This window comes from Heteronotia binoei, chromosome 5, assembly GCF_032191835.1.
Source record: "Heteronotia binoei isolate CCM8104 ecotype False Entrance Well chromosome 5, APGP_CSIRO_Hbin_v1, whole genome shotgun sequence".
In the NCBI taxonomy this organism is placed as follows: Eukaryota; Metazoa; Chordata; class Lepidosauria; order Squamata; family Gekkonidae; genus Heteronotia; species Heteronotia binoei.
Window position 1 is genome coordinate 59,970,335 of NC_083227.1, and position 12,769 is coordinate 59,983,103.

A 12,769-nucleotide genomic window follows, 5' to 3' on the forward strand; every position below is an offset into this window, starting at 1 on the left:
CACCTCACAGGGTGTCTGTTGTGGGGGAGGAAGATAAAGGAGATTGTGAGCCGCTCTGAGATTCGGAGCAGAAGGCGGGATATAAATCCAGTATCTTAAATCTTCCTCCTCTTCCTAGCTCCAGAGTACTTTCTGGAAATTATAGGGCAGTTAGGATAGAGTTCTGGGTTAACTGATGGAAATGGTTAATGAAGCAAGACTTATTAAACTAATAGAGGAGGAATATTGAGGAATAATCAGGGTGGAATCTGTAAAAGGAAATCCTGCCTCATCAACTTTTTCACATTTTCAAAAGTGTTAATGCACATGAATAAGGTTGATCTGGTAGATGTGTACTTGGATGTTTTTAGTTGGTGGAGCGATTTGTCTCTGGCATGCCAACTAGTTATGGAATAGTTATGTAGTTTTTGACAGAGTCCTTTACCAAGGACTTCTGAATAAACTTAGAATTGTTGGCTTTAGTCGAGGAGAGGTCCTCTCATAGACTACAAATTGTTAAATGACAGGGTACAGAGGGTAGGAATAAATGGACAATGGTCACAGCGTGGGGAGAAGCAATGGGGAGTTCCACAAGGGTCAGTACTGGGACCAGCGCTATTTAATTTGTTCATAAGTCATCTAAAAACAAATGTGCACAATGGCACAGCCAAGTTTACAGATGACACCAACAAATCAGCCCTAAACTTTTAAGGCAGTTGAATGGGCTTAGAAGGCTGTAACTCTGTTTTAAGATTGTGCTGAACTTTATTGAAGATAATAAAAAACAAAGTGGATTGTGAAGAGGTCCAAACTGAGTAAGCAGAAAACATCAACCACTTAGTTTAGTCTAAGTGTGCAGTCTACAATTTCTTCATTTACCAGTGCTATCAACATGTTTAATAATACAATAATATGTAATATTAACGTAATAATAATTATTAATGCAATAATAATATTTAAATATTTATTCACTGCATTTATATTATTTTGGGGGGGTATTTTTTTGTATTTCTGTGCGAAGAAGGAGATGGTGATTTTGGATTTATTCCCCGTCCTTCACAATGAATCTCAGAGCAGTTTACAATCGCCTTTACCTTCCTCCCCCACAGCACACCCTGTGAGGTAGGTGGGGCTGAGAGAGCTCTCCATAAGCTGCCCTGTCGAGGACAGCCCTGTAAGAGTGTGGAATTGTTTTCTGTGGCTCCAGAAGGTAGGACCAGAACCAGTGGACTGAAATTAAATAATAATATTTTTTAATTTATATTAAAATCAAAAGAGTTATCCGCTCAACATTAGGAAGAACTTCCTGACCATTAGAGCAGTTCCTCAGTGGAAAAGGCTTCCTTGGGAGGTGGTGGACTCTCTTTCCTTGGAGGTTTTTAAACAGAGGCTAGATGGCCATCTGACAGCAATGAAGATCCTGTGAATTTAGGGGGAGGTATTTGTGAGTTTCCTGCATTATGTAGGAGGTTGGACTAGATGACCTTGGAGGTCCCTTCTAACTCTATGATTCTAAAAGCTATGGCTAACCCAAGGCCATTCCAGCAGCTGCAGGTGGAGGAGTGGGGAATCAAACCTGGTTCTCCCAGATAAGAGTTGGCGCACTTAACCACTACACCAAACTGGTATTCCAAGGAGATCTCCCATCCAAGTACTTTCCAGAGTAGAACCTGGTTAGATTCTGAAATCTGACAAGATCGGGCATGCCTGCACTATCCAGGTCAGAGGCCCATCCCCCTTTGTTTTCAATGGGGAACCAAAGTGGCTTACATTGTTATCTTCTCCTCTACTTCATCCTCAGGACAACCATGTATGTAGTTTAGGCTGAGAGTATGTGACTGGCCCAAGGTCAGTTGTTAGGGGTCAGTAGTAAGGATAAACTAGACAAAGGAAAACATAAATCCGGTCCTGGACTCCTATGAGAAATGGTGGGATAAAGTTACACTAAATAAATAAGTGTGATTAGTACTAAGTGGCACTTGTACACTCCCTTTTCACGACACAGTGGTTTTCTACATTGGCTGACATTACCATCATGTTTTCTTACTTATCACCATCCCTCTATTTGTTGCAAATATCACATACACACAAAAAATTGTTGTAGAGCAAACACATGACTTTTTTGGCCTGTATTAATTTCTGTTTGCAAAATATTTCACTTACCTATTCTACAGTCTTAATCAAAATTTTAAAGGGTGATTAACACATGGAATTCACTGTCACAGGAGGTGGCAGCGGCTGCAAACATAGACAGCTTCAAGAGGGGACTGGATAAACTTATGGAACAGAGGTCCATCAGTGGCTATTAGCCACAGCATATTGTTGGAACTCTCTGTCTGGGACAGTGATGCTCTGTATTCTTAGTGCTTTGGGGGGAGCAACAGTAGGAGGGCTTCTATTGTCCCCACTGATGGACCTCCTGATGGCACCTGGGTTTTTTTGGCCACTTTGGCACAGAGAGTGTTGGACTGGATGAGCCATTGACCTGATGCAACATGGCTTCTCTTATGTTCTTATGTTGTTATCATATATAATTCCATAAAGACCCATTGTGTTTTCCTTTGTAAGTTCACATTGTAACAGCTGTCCAGGTTCAGGCAGGCTGTCAGCCCTGATCCTGCAGTGACTCTAGCATACAGGCAGAGGTTGACTGGTGCTGGGTTGCCAACCATGCAGTATGATGCTGCTCATGTTCCTTTTTCTGGGCCTGCTTTCTCTGGCATTCCAAGGGCTCTGGTGACCCCAAGAGTAAGCCTGGTGGCTGCAGAGCCTAGGCTTCACAGGGTTGCCAGATCCAACTCAGGAAATACCTATGGACTTTGGGGGTGGAGACAGGAGCAAGGTTGTGACAAGCATGATCAAAGGGCATTCTGGCTATCACATTTAAAGGGACCACATTCCTTTTAAATGCTTTCCCTCCATTTGGAAATAATGGAGGATAGTGACATCTTTTGGGGCTCATAGAATTGGACCCCCTTGTCTAATCTTTTTGAAACTGTGGCGGGGGGGGGGGAGGTTTGAGAAGAGGCACCAGATGCTATGCTGAAAATTTGGTGTCTCTACCTCAAAAAACCAGCCCCTCAGAGCCTCAGATAGCCACGGATCAATTCTACGTTATATCCTATGGGGAATGGTCTCCAGGCCCTTTCTGTATTCTGTTTTACGTCATAGTTTCCCCACATTCGGGCTGTTATGCCTTTGATTCAGATCATTTGCTTTCATTCTGCATCTGTTGAATTTCTTTGGTACTTTGTGTTTGGAACATCACTGTCTGCAGATTATGCTTTTTGTATTTCCACTCCATAGGGGGATCTGCTGCTAATCCAGTTGGAGATGGGAAAGTTCATGCTGCTGTGACTGCAACAAAGAAAGCCAAGACCATAGAAAGAGAAGCCAGAGGAAACTCCCCCCCCCCCCATTTTACAAACCCATTGCTAAAACCGTTAATGAGGGAGGGGAGTAGGCCTGTAGCTATGGGGGCCTCTGAGGCCCCTGTCCCCTGACTTCCTATCGAGGCCCCCCCAACTGAGGGACCCTGACACAGTGGAGCAGGATGGGAAGATGAGAGGTGGCTGCAGCAAGATGTTGTGCGCTTGCAGCCGGCCAGCTACAAAAGCAGAAAGACCTGGTTTGCCACCTTTGCTCCCTCGCCCTTGTCCACCGCCATCCCAGTCCACTTGCCTTCCCTCGGCAGCCAGGTGTTCTTGTACCGCCTCACCAGCCAACCCCTCAGAAGCCATGCCTCTGTGCACCACCTTGCCAGCCTGGTCCCTCATCAGCCACAACTCCATACACTGCCTCACCCTCTGGCCAGTCCCTAGCCAGCCCTGAAGCAGCCCATGCCATTTGCATACTGCCTTACCCACCAGCAGGCCCCTAAGCATGTGTGTCTGTGCACCACCTCGCCTGCTGGCCCTGAAGCAGCCCACACCATCCGTGCACCGCCTTGCCCACCTTGTGGGTCACCTTGTGCACTTCACATCTTTCAGCACCCTCCCTCTGTGATTCTGCAAAAAGAAAGGGAAGGGAGGGGAAAATCCAGGTCCCCACATGCAAGACTGACACATTTGGGAGCAGGGAATCCCCTTGTCTTTTATATATACTGATTCCTTCTCATGGTCTCTCTGGCTTTTTAAAAGTGTGCCTGTCTGGGAGGGCACATCTTTTGTCATTGGAGAAGGAGGGAAAGAAAACAGAATTAGGAGGGGGCATCAACCTAAAGAGACAGAGGACATTACAGGGGAGGGCAATGGGCAGGCCTCGAAGATCCACCAGAGACATTCTGCTTCTAAAAACTGACCCGGATGAAACGCAGAGCTGGTTAAAGGTCTGCCACAAAAGGAGTTTTGGAAACTGTGGGAAGAAAGGATGTTGAAGCCATTGTGAGTCCTTAGTCCACGCAAACAGATGTAGAAATAGAAAGAAGCTCCGGGACAAAATAGAACTCAAAGTGGGAGGTGGTGTGGAAGGTGAATTTGAAAGGTGCTCAGAAACCACAGCAGAATGCTGATGTAGAAAGGGCCCAAAGGGTAAAATGAAGTGTCCAGCAGACATTTCCCCCCCTCCCCACTTTCTGTTAACCCTGAAGTGGATGGAGGGTCTCTGTTGTGTCTTGCAATTCGGTCCCTGAATTTACAACACAGTGTGAGTGCATGTGTGCAGAAGTGACCAGTGGGAAACCGCAGGTTGCCCCTGCAAAAAAGAGAAGCCACTAGGGGGTTCTTTCCAGGGGACCTGGTCTATGCGAAGAAGTTTGCAAGCAGGCTAGAGTGGTTACCAGCCCGGGTGCTGTGGGTCACCAGGTTCCGCTCTTACGAGGTCTCGTCAGAAGGGGGCCAGCTCCTCCGGAGACACATTGATCAGCTGCGCCATCACACCTTGCCGGAAGAACCGGCATAGCCGGAGGGAGCAGGAAGCAGGGTGATAGCGGTAACGCCACCAGAAGCCACCCAGCCGGTGCCGGCATTGTCACAGGTCGCTGGACATAAGGACGAAAATGCACTCCGCCTATGAAGATCTGTGGCGGAAAGTTTAACTGGCCAGGATTGGACCTGGCCAGGTAAGGGGGCTGTTCTGGGTGATGTATATAATCGAAGACCTGGCCCCACCATGTTGCCTTTGTGATGTACACGTCAATAAAGCATGTTGCCTTCTAAACGTCTCAGAACTCAGTACATTACAGTCTCCATACCAGGAGATCCCCTTCCCCCAACTGGAGATTAGCAACACTACCTTCAGCTTTCGATCCCATGCTGCAGGACTGAGAGTGTGGCATGCTGACTTTAGGCTGAGACTCCCCGTCAGGAGAGTCTCTGCCTTGGCTCATGGGTCTTTCTGCAGTGTCTGAGGGTTGGGCTCAGCTTCTTCTATCTCTTCCTCACTCGAGGAGGTGTTGGCAGGCAGATCCACAACATCAGCCCAAACTCTTCAAGAGGAATATTAGAACCTAGATGGTAATAAAGTGCAGCTTACATGCCTTCACATATCACCTTTAATATCTTGCCATTTTCTTTACATTGTTCTACCAGTCTTTTGAACTTTCACTCATGGTTGGTGATGCATCAATAGTTTCAGCTCTGTGTTCCCAGAATGTTCTGAGAGCAGCCACAGCTTCATGAGAACAGCAGAATACTCTGGCATTGTTGATTCATGTATTCAGTTGCCTATGCCATCCATGTTGCCTCAACTACCTATCAATATTCCTGGTTTCTAGGGATACTTCACTGTCATCTTCAGTTTGACTAATGACAATTGTGCTCTCATCATTTTTTTTGCCAGGCCTTTTTTTGTAGAAAAAGCCCAGCAGGAACTTGTTTGCATATTAGGCTACATCCCCTGACATCAAGCCAGCCAGAACTGGTTTCCTGGGCGTTCCTGCTCAAAAAAAGCCTTGATCATAACCATCGTCAACAACACCCCTTATGTCTCTACCCTCTCAACCCCCAAGCTATGCTTGGCAACCCAGGGAAAAAACCCACTTCCCAACAGCATGTGCTACAAAGGACCATCAGATGGTTATGTGTGTGTGTGTCCTAGAATTCTTTTCCAACATGTTTACCAAAGTTGAACAAAGTACAAGTTCACATCTTGTATCAAGCCAATCCCTACAAAATTAACTTGCTCTCAAATAAAAGAGGATGACAGAATGCATTACCCATGGTTCTAGAGATTCCTACAAGCAATAAATTGTGGCCAAAGAAATGCAGCTTTATTCAGCTTTAACAAATGAAAATATCCCTCACCCACCCAGAGAGCTTTATAAGGAGAAAGAAAAGTCTACTTCACAAGGCTAGCAGACTGTCCAGGAAACCAGGCTGCTGTGCAGGGTTTTTCTACAGCTTGCACACAGCTTAGAAGTTTGTCCTCTCCCTTGAGAGGCCTCTTCACTCCTGAGCTGTCTTCTGTGCTTGAAGCTGTTTTCCCTTTGCCGTCCAAAGCCACCATCTTCCAAAGCTGCCACTGAATCCGTCACCGAAGCTGCCACCGCCCTCTCCATAGTTGCCTGCTTCTTATCTACACAGCTCTCCCATCCCAGGTGTTCTTCATTTACAATGCTGTGTAGGATTTAACCCCTTGCTGTCCTGGGACTGCCATTCACATGGAGAAGGGCTGTATGGCTCACCACTTATCTAATTTCCACTACACAGAATAAGTGAAGAGATGCCATATAGCTGACAAAGCAGGAAACCAAACTGCTCAAATGTATTTTACCTTAGAAGGTCCTATTGGACAGCCCAAATCTGCTTTCTGTCACACTACCCCCATCTAAATCTTTTATCTCATTTTCTTTTATTCTTCTATTAATTTACTCCATTCTTCACAGGCACATCCATTCTTAGTTTAGTTTATTCGATTTATATCCCACCCTCCCCGCCAAAGCAGGCTTCTTATTCTATTATTGCCTTTTCATATTCCTGACTTCAGATTATGTTCCATATTAACATTCCTTATTCCTGCAGTAATAAGGCACAAAGATCAATGTTTACAAAGCGGTTGTGATGACAACCCTCATCTATGGCTCCGAATCGTGGGTTTTATACCGTCATCACCTGCGACTCCTTGAGCGCTTTCATCAGCGCTGCCTTCGCACCATCCTCAACATCCACTGGAGTGACTTTGTGACCAACACTGAAGTCCTCAAGCGGGCAGAGGTTACCAGCATCGAGGCACTGCTGTTGAAGACGCAGCTGCGCTGGGCAGGGCATATTTCTAGGATGGAAAACCACCGCCTTCCCAAGATTGCCCTGTATGGCGAACTCTCCACCGGCCATCGAAATAGAGGGGCACCAAAGAAGAGGTACAAGGACTCCTTGAAGAAATCCCTTAGCACCTGTCACATCAACCATCACCAGTGGTCTGACCTAGCCTCAGATCGCAAAGCATGGAGGCACACCATCCACCAGGCTGTCTCTTCCTTTGAGAACACACGCATAGCTGGTCTTGAGGACAAAAGGAGATTGAGGAAGAATCGCACTGCTACAGCACCAACCCCAAATCAGACTTTTCCCTGCAGCCGCTGTGGCCGGACCTGCCTGTCCCACATTGGTCTTGTCAGCCACCAGCGAGCCTGCAGCAAACGTGGACTATTGCACCCTTCTTAAATCTTCGTTCGCGAAGCCAAGCCGAGAGAGAGAATAGGCATCAAGCTGACTCCTCTTTTATATAAGTTTCAGAGCCCAGTTTTCCTGTGGCTCGTCTACATCAGGAAAGTTAGCTTCCTTCTATGATGCCTGTTCTGAATTATCCCTACACCTATCCTTGCTGTTCCCGGCTGTGACATCTGACAAACGATTGATCATCAGGTTTGATTTGGTTTATCTGGCTGGCTTGCCTCCCTCATTGCTCCATGCGTGTCCCTCATGAAGCTGCATGTTTGGTGGAAGAGGACGGCCATCCCAGATAGGAGTGTACCATTCTTCAGGCAAGGGTATGTGATAGCTGCGTGATTTGGTTGTGAATTGACCACTGAATAGGCTATGTTGTTACTAGATTTATATTCACTAGATATATTCACAAACACCTCTTATGCCAAATGTGCAGTCTGAATTAGCAAGCCCACAGTTCTGTATTGTGGCCTAACATTTGTTTGACACCTTTTGCTTTCTCGGGTTGCCAGCCTCCAGATCGGGCCTGGAGATCTTCCACTTTTACAACTGATCTCCAGCTCCCTTGGAGAAAATGGCTGCTTTGAAGGGTGGACTCTATGGCATTGTAAAATGCTGAGGACCCCTCTCCAAAACCCCACCCTCTCCTGGATTCATCCCCCAAATCTCCAGATATTTTCCAACACAGACCTGGCAACCTTATTTTGCACTGTCTGCTAGATAGGGGGAAAGTAAATTTATTGAAGTCCTCCTGATAAGCTGCCATATATGGCTTGTGAGTGGCACTTGAGCATAGCAAGTCACATGTCAGGCACAATATTTAACACATCTAAATTTTAAATAGAATACCACAATGTTTTTGTATATTTTCCTTTCCCCTTTTTGAAAATCACTGCAGCATCTTAGTGCTCAAGGGACATATTGCACTTCAGTGCACTTTATATCAGCATTGCTTCCTTTGAAACAGGAGGCAGAGGTCACATTGGTGACATAAAATGGTGTCTTCTGTAGCACACCACAATTTCCATTCCATCTTCACAGCAGATATATTTTCATTTTTGTCTCTTTAAAATTGGGTTCAAAGGCTGAGATGGTAGCAGAAGATGAAACTGTGCCCTGAATATGCATACAAAATTTTATTTTGATGTTTTTCACCATTTTAAAATATCATTTTACATCCAGACCAACTAACAGTACAAACTTGAACAACCAACACTAGGCAAGCTAAGCTAAATGCTTCCCTTTGGTTAGCCAATATACTGTATTATATATAGATATTTGGGTTAGAAAATTATTCTTTCAATTAACTGCAGCTGAGTGCATACGCACCTTGTGCAGATAAAACCTTTTTTTCTGCTGGAATGTAAACTCCTACCCAGCAAATTAAGTCAGTGATTAATAAACAAGGTTTCTGAACAAAAAGTTGATTTTTTAAAAACATTTAAATGTATCCAGTGATTTCCTTTATAGCAAAATGATCCTTTTAGAGAGTTGATTTACTCATGTAGCTATTTTCAATAATCTATACAATTTGTTGCGCATTATCATCTGAATAGGTCAATTAATTTTTAAGTGCCTACTCACACACAATCAACTTTCAGTAAAATTGAATCTTAGAATTATTTTTAATAAAGAACATGGACTGAAAAATAGGAAGCACTTTTTGGATATAAAAGAAGTCAGGCTTTCAGAACTGTCAGTATTCTATTTTGTTATATATAAAAGTACATGTAATGTTCATTTTCATATTCAATGCTGTGCTCATTTAAAATCCATTCCCCCATTTAAAAAAAAATCCTTATTTTCAGTTCTCCTTTCCCTTAATCAGATAAGAAACTCTGAGCTATCAATGATATCCCTGTTCACCAAGAATAGATTAGGCAGTTATCTTCCTTTAGATTTAGTTATTTTTAATGGATGGAAGTATATGCCAGAAGTGAGAGCTGACAGCTATCCATTTAGGAAAGGAATATTATCTCCCTGCACATTTCAACGGATTGTATCACCCCTTTGTATACTTAAAAAAAAATTCCTGATATAATTAATCTCCTAACTAGGGGACATGAGCCTTCCTCAGTTTATTCTTCAGTTCTGAAGAAGGAACGATGTCTCCTGCATCTGTGGCCAAGATAGGTAGGTACAGATTGGAGATCACTGCAAGACTGAGCCCACTCTCCTGTAACAGAAAAGAATGGCCACATACCGGCATTAAAAGCAGGAACATTTAAATTAAATTTTATTTTCAAACTATTTTTTCCCATGAACCCAAAAAGATTTCATCTGTGACTGTTCTTTTCCAAAGAAAATAAAAATGTATTGAAATCTGCACACTTGGGCAAGCTCTACTATAGGGTATTTGCTTTGGATAACCAAACCCATGGCACCAGCTCAAATCTGTCACAAGCTGGTAGGTACTGAATGCTAGAAACATTTGACTACATCTCATGAATTTAATTTTGTTCCAGTGTTCCCTAAGGACACATGCCCTCATTTCAAAGATGGCATAGTTGCTGCTTGAAGTTATTCTTTGCTTGAAGGCCAAGTACTGGATTAGCATAAACTGCCCTACTACTTCTAGGTCTCCGCTGATCAGGGCTTTTTCTACAAAAAAAAAGCCTTGTATGAAACAATGGTGATGTTAAGAGGTGTGGCCTAATATGAAAATGAGCTCCTGCTGGGCTTTTTCTACCCCCCCCCCCCAAAAAAAGCCCTGCTTGCTTCTGTAGATAATATTCTGCATTTGGGTGAGGGAATCTTGAGTAAGTTATATTTAAAAGTTGGAATTGCTTGAGACTTGATTAGCATTATGTAGGACTGTTTCTTCATTTTTTTTCTTTGAATATTTTCATTTATATTGAATTGTCAAAAGATCACAAAGAAAACTTTCAGATGCACTTTTTTAAATCCTGAGAAATGACTAATTAATTATTTAAAACTTGCTGGACACAGGCCTATCAAAGTTATGCATTTTTAGGTTCTACTGATTTTACAGGGAGAGTGTATGTAAGTTATATGCTTTATAGAGAGAAACTGTACTCACAAACTGTAGTGCTTAGGAGCATGCTTGCACAACTGATTCTTAGAAAAGTATGTCATTGCCCAAAAATTAGGTGACCCAACTGAAGATAGTGAATACAGTGAAGAGTGATCTTCCTCGTGACATAACAAGGATTCACTTGGTGTTCTGTATGTGAAGATATATATATATATATATATATATATATATATATATATATATATATATATATATATATATATATATATATATATATATATATATATATATATATATATATGCTGCTTCCCACATGGCAGCCATTTTCCCTGGCTTGTTCCATTCCTACTGGGGAGGGATTTTTTGTTCTTTTTTAAAAATGGCAAATCAATATCATTATACTGATATAACATTATAACAATCTCTGTATCTTTTTCTGTGAATTTCTAGATTTCATTATAGAAAATATGTCTGAAGCCCTTTTTGCTGTGGAAATATGCCTATCCACTTATATCCTTGTGACAAAGGGGCTAGAGACATAGTTTTAAAACATAAAAGCCAGGAATTCACAGAAAAATGATACACAGATTTAAAACATGATGAAATGATAAACAGTACAAACATTTAAAATTTAGAAGATATTAAAATCCAGTCAGAGCATTAAAACATTTAGTAGCCTACAACAAATCTGCAGACGAGAGCACAGAGAGCAGGATTTGTGAGGAGAATTTCAGTCCGCTGGGTGGACAACACAGGAAGAGGCTGTCCTTTGGGATTTCTTATTTAAATTGATGGGCATGCCATTTGACACAAAAGGACCGAAGCCTTGCTGAATGGAGATGTCTGGCTGGATTATTACCTGGATGTTAAACCAAATCTTTGAAATATGGAAAGGTACCTCCTTTGACATTCAAACCTTCATAACCAAGTTGAAGAACAAAGGCAATAGGTGCCAGACCACAGCACAGATCTTATTCTTTGTATTTAAAGCAGTGATTCTCGTGTGGAAAGAACCCTTAAGGGCACAGAATATTTGGGGTCTAATTTGTAGCAGGCATAATAAAGGCATTTTCCTCTTACGAGCAAAGCTTACAATCACTAAAGTAACTAACCATGGAAGTGGCAGAGAAACATAAAGGGTCTTTTGGCTTCAGAAATATTTTTCTTGCCTTTTTTACCGGTTGGGTGATTTTAGGAAAACCTTCTAAGTTTGGCAGTATTGATCACATCCTGTGGCAGTGAATTCCATGAAAAATATACTCTGAAAAAATATGTCCTCTGTCTGTTTTAAATCTCCCATTCTCCAGGTTCAGAGGATGACCCCAGGTTCTAGTAGTATTGAAGAGGATGTTCATTCTCTTGATGCTGTGCATAATTTTTCAGCCATTGTAATGTCTACCCTTAGTTGCCTTTTTAAAAGGCTAAAGAGCCCTAAGCGTTTTAACTGACTCTCTTAAGGGCAGCCACTCTAGCCCCCTGACCATTTTAGCTGTGCTTTTCTGCACCTTTTCAAGCTCTACAGCAGGGGTGTCGAACTCATTTGTTATGAGGGCCAGATCTGACATAAATGAGACCTTGTTGGGCCGAGTCATGTTGGGCCAGGCCATGTGTGTACCTATTTAAGATTAGGTTGCAGAGACATACATTTTATAAAGAACACAAACAAATACATATTTTTAAAAAATTAAAACATGCTTAAAACATTAGCACTCATTGGTCTTAAAGGTGCTTTCTTGGTATTTCTCCCATGGGATCCAGGGAACTGGGCAAAGGAAGCTCTGACTCTTTCTGTCCTTCCCCAAGGACTGGAGGGGGAGGGGAGAGCCTCAGTCAATAGAAGGAAGAGAGGTTTGGCTCAGTAGCGCTACTATGTGATTGAGAGAGCCTGGCAAAGCATGCTATTCCTTCCCCTTCCTCCCCAAGGAAGGAGCCTCAGGCAATTGAGAAAATAGAGGTTTTGCTTTGAAGCTCCTGTGCAACTGAGCAAGCCTTGCAAAGCAAGCTGTTATGCAGAAGGAAGCAAGAGAGAGGGAGAAGGAAGCAGATGACAGCCAGTTGCTTGGGGGCCTGATAGGAGCCCTCCAGTGGCCTGATTCGGCCCCCGAACTGCATGTTTGACTCCCCTGCTCTACAGTATTCTTTTTTCAGTTGTGTGGTGACCAGAACTGTGGCTTTACATGAATTCAAGTGT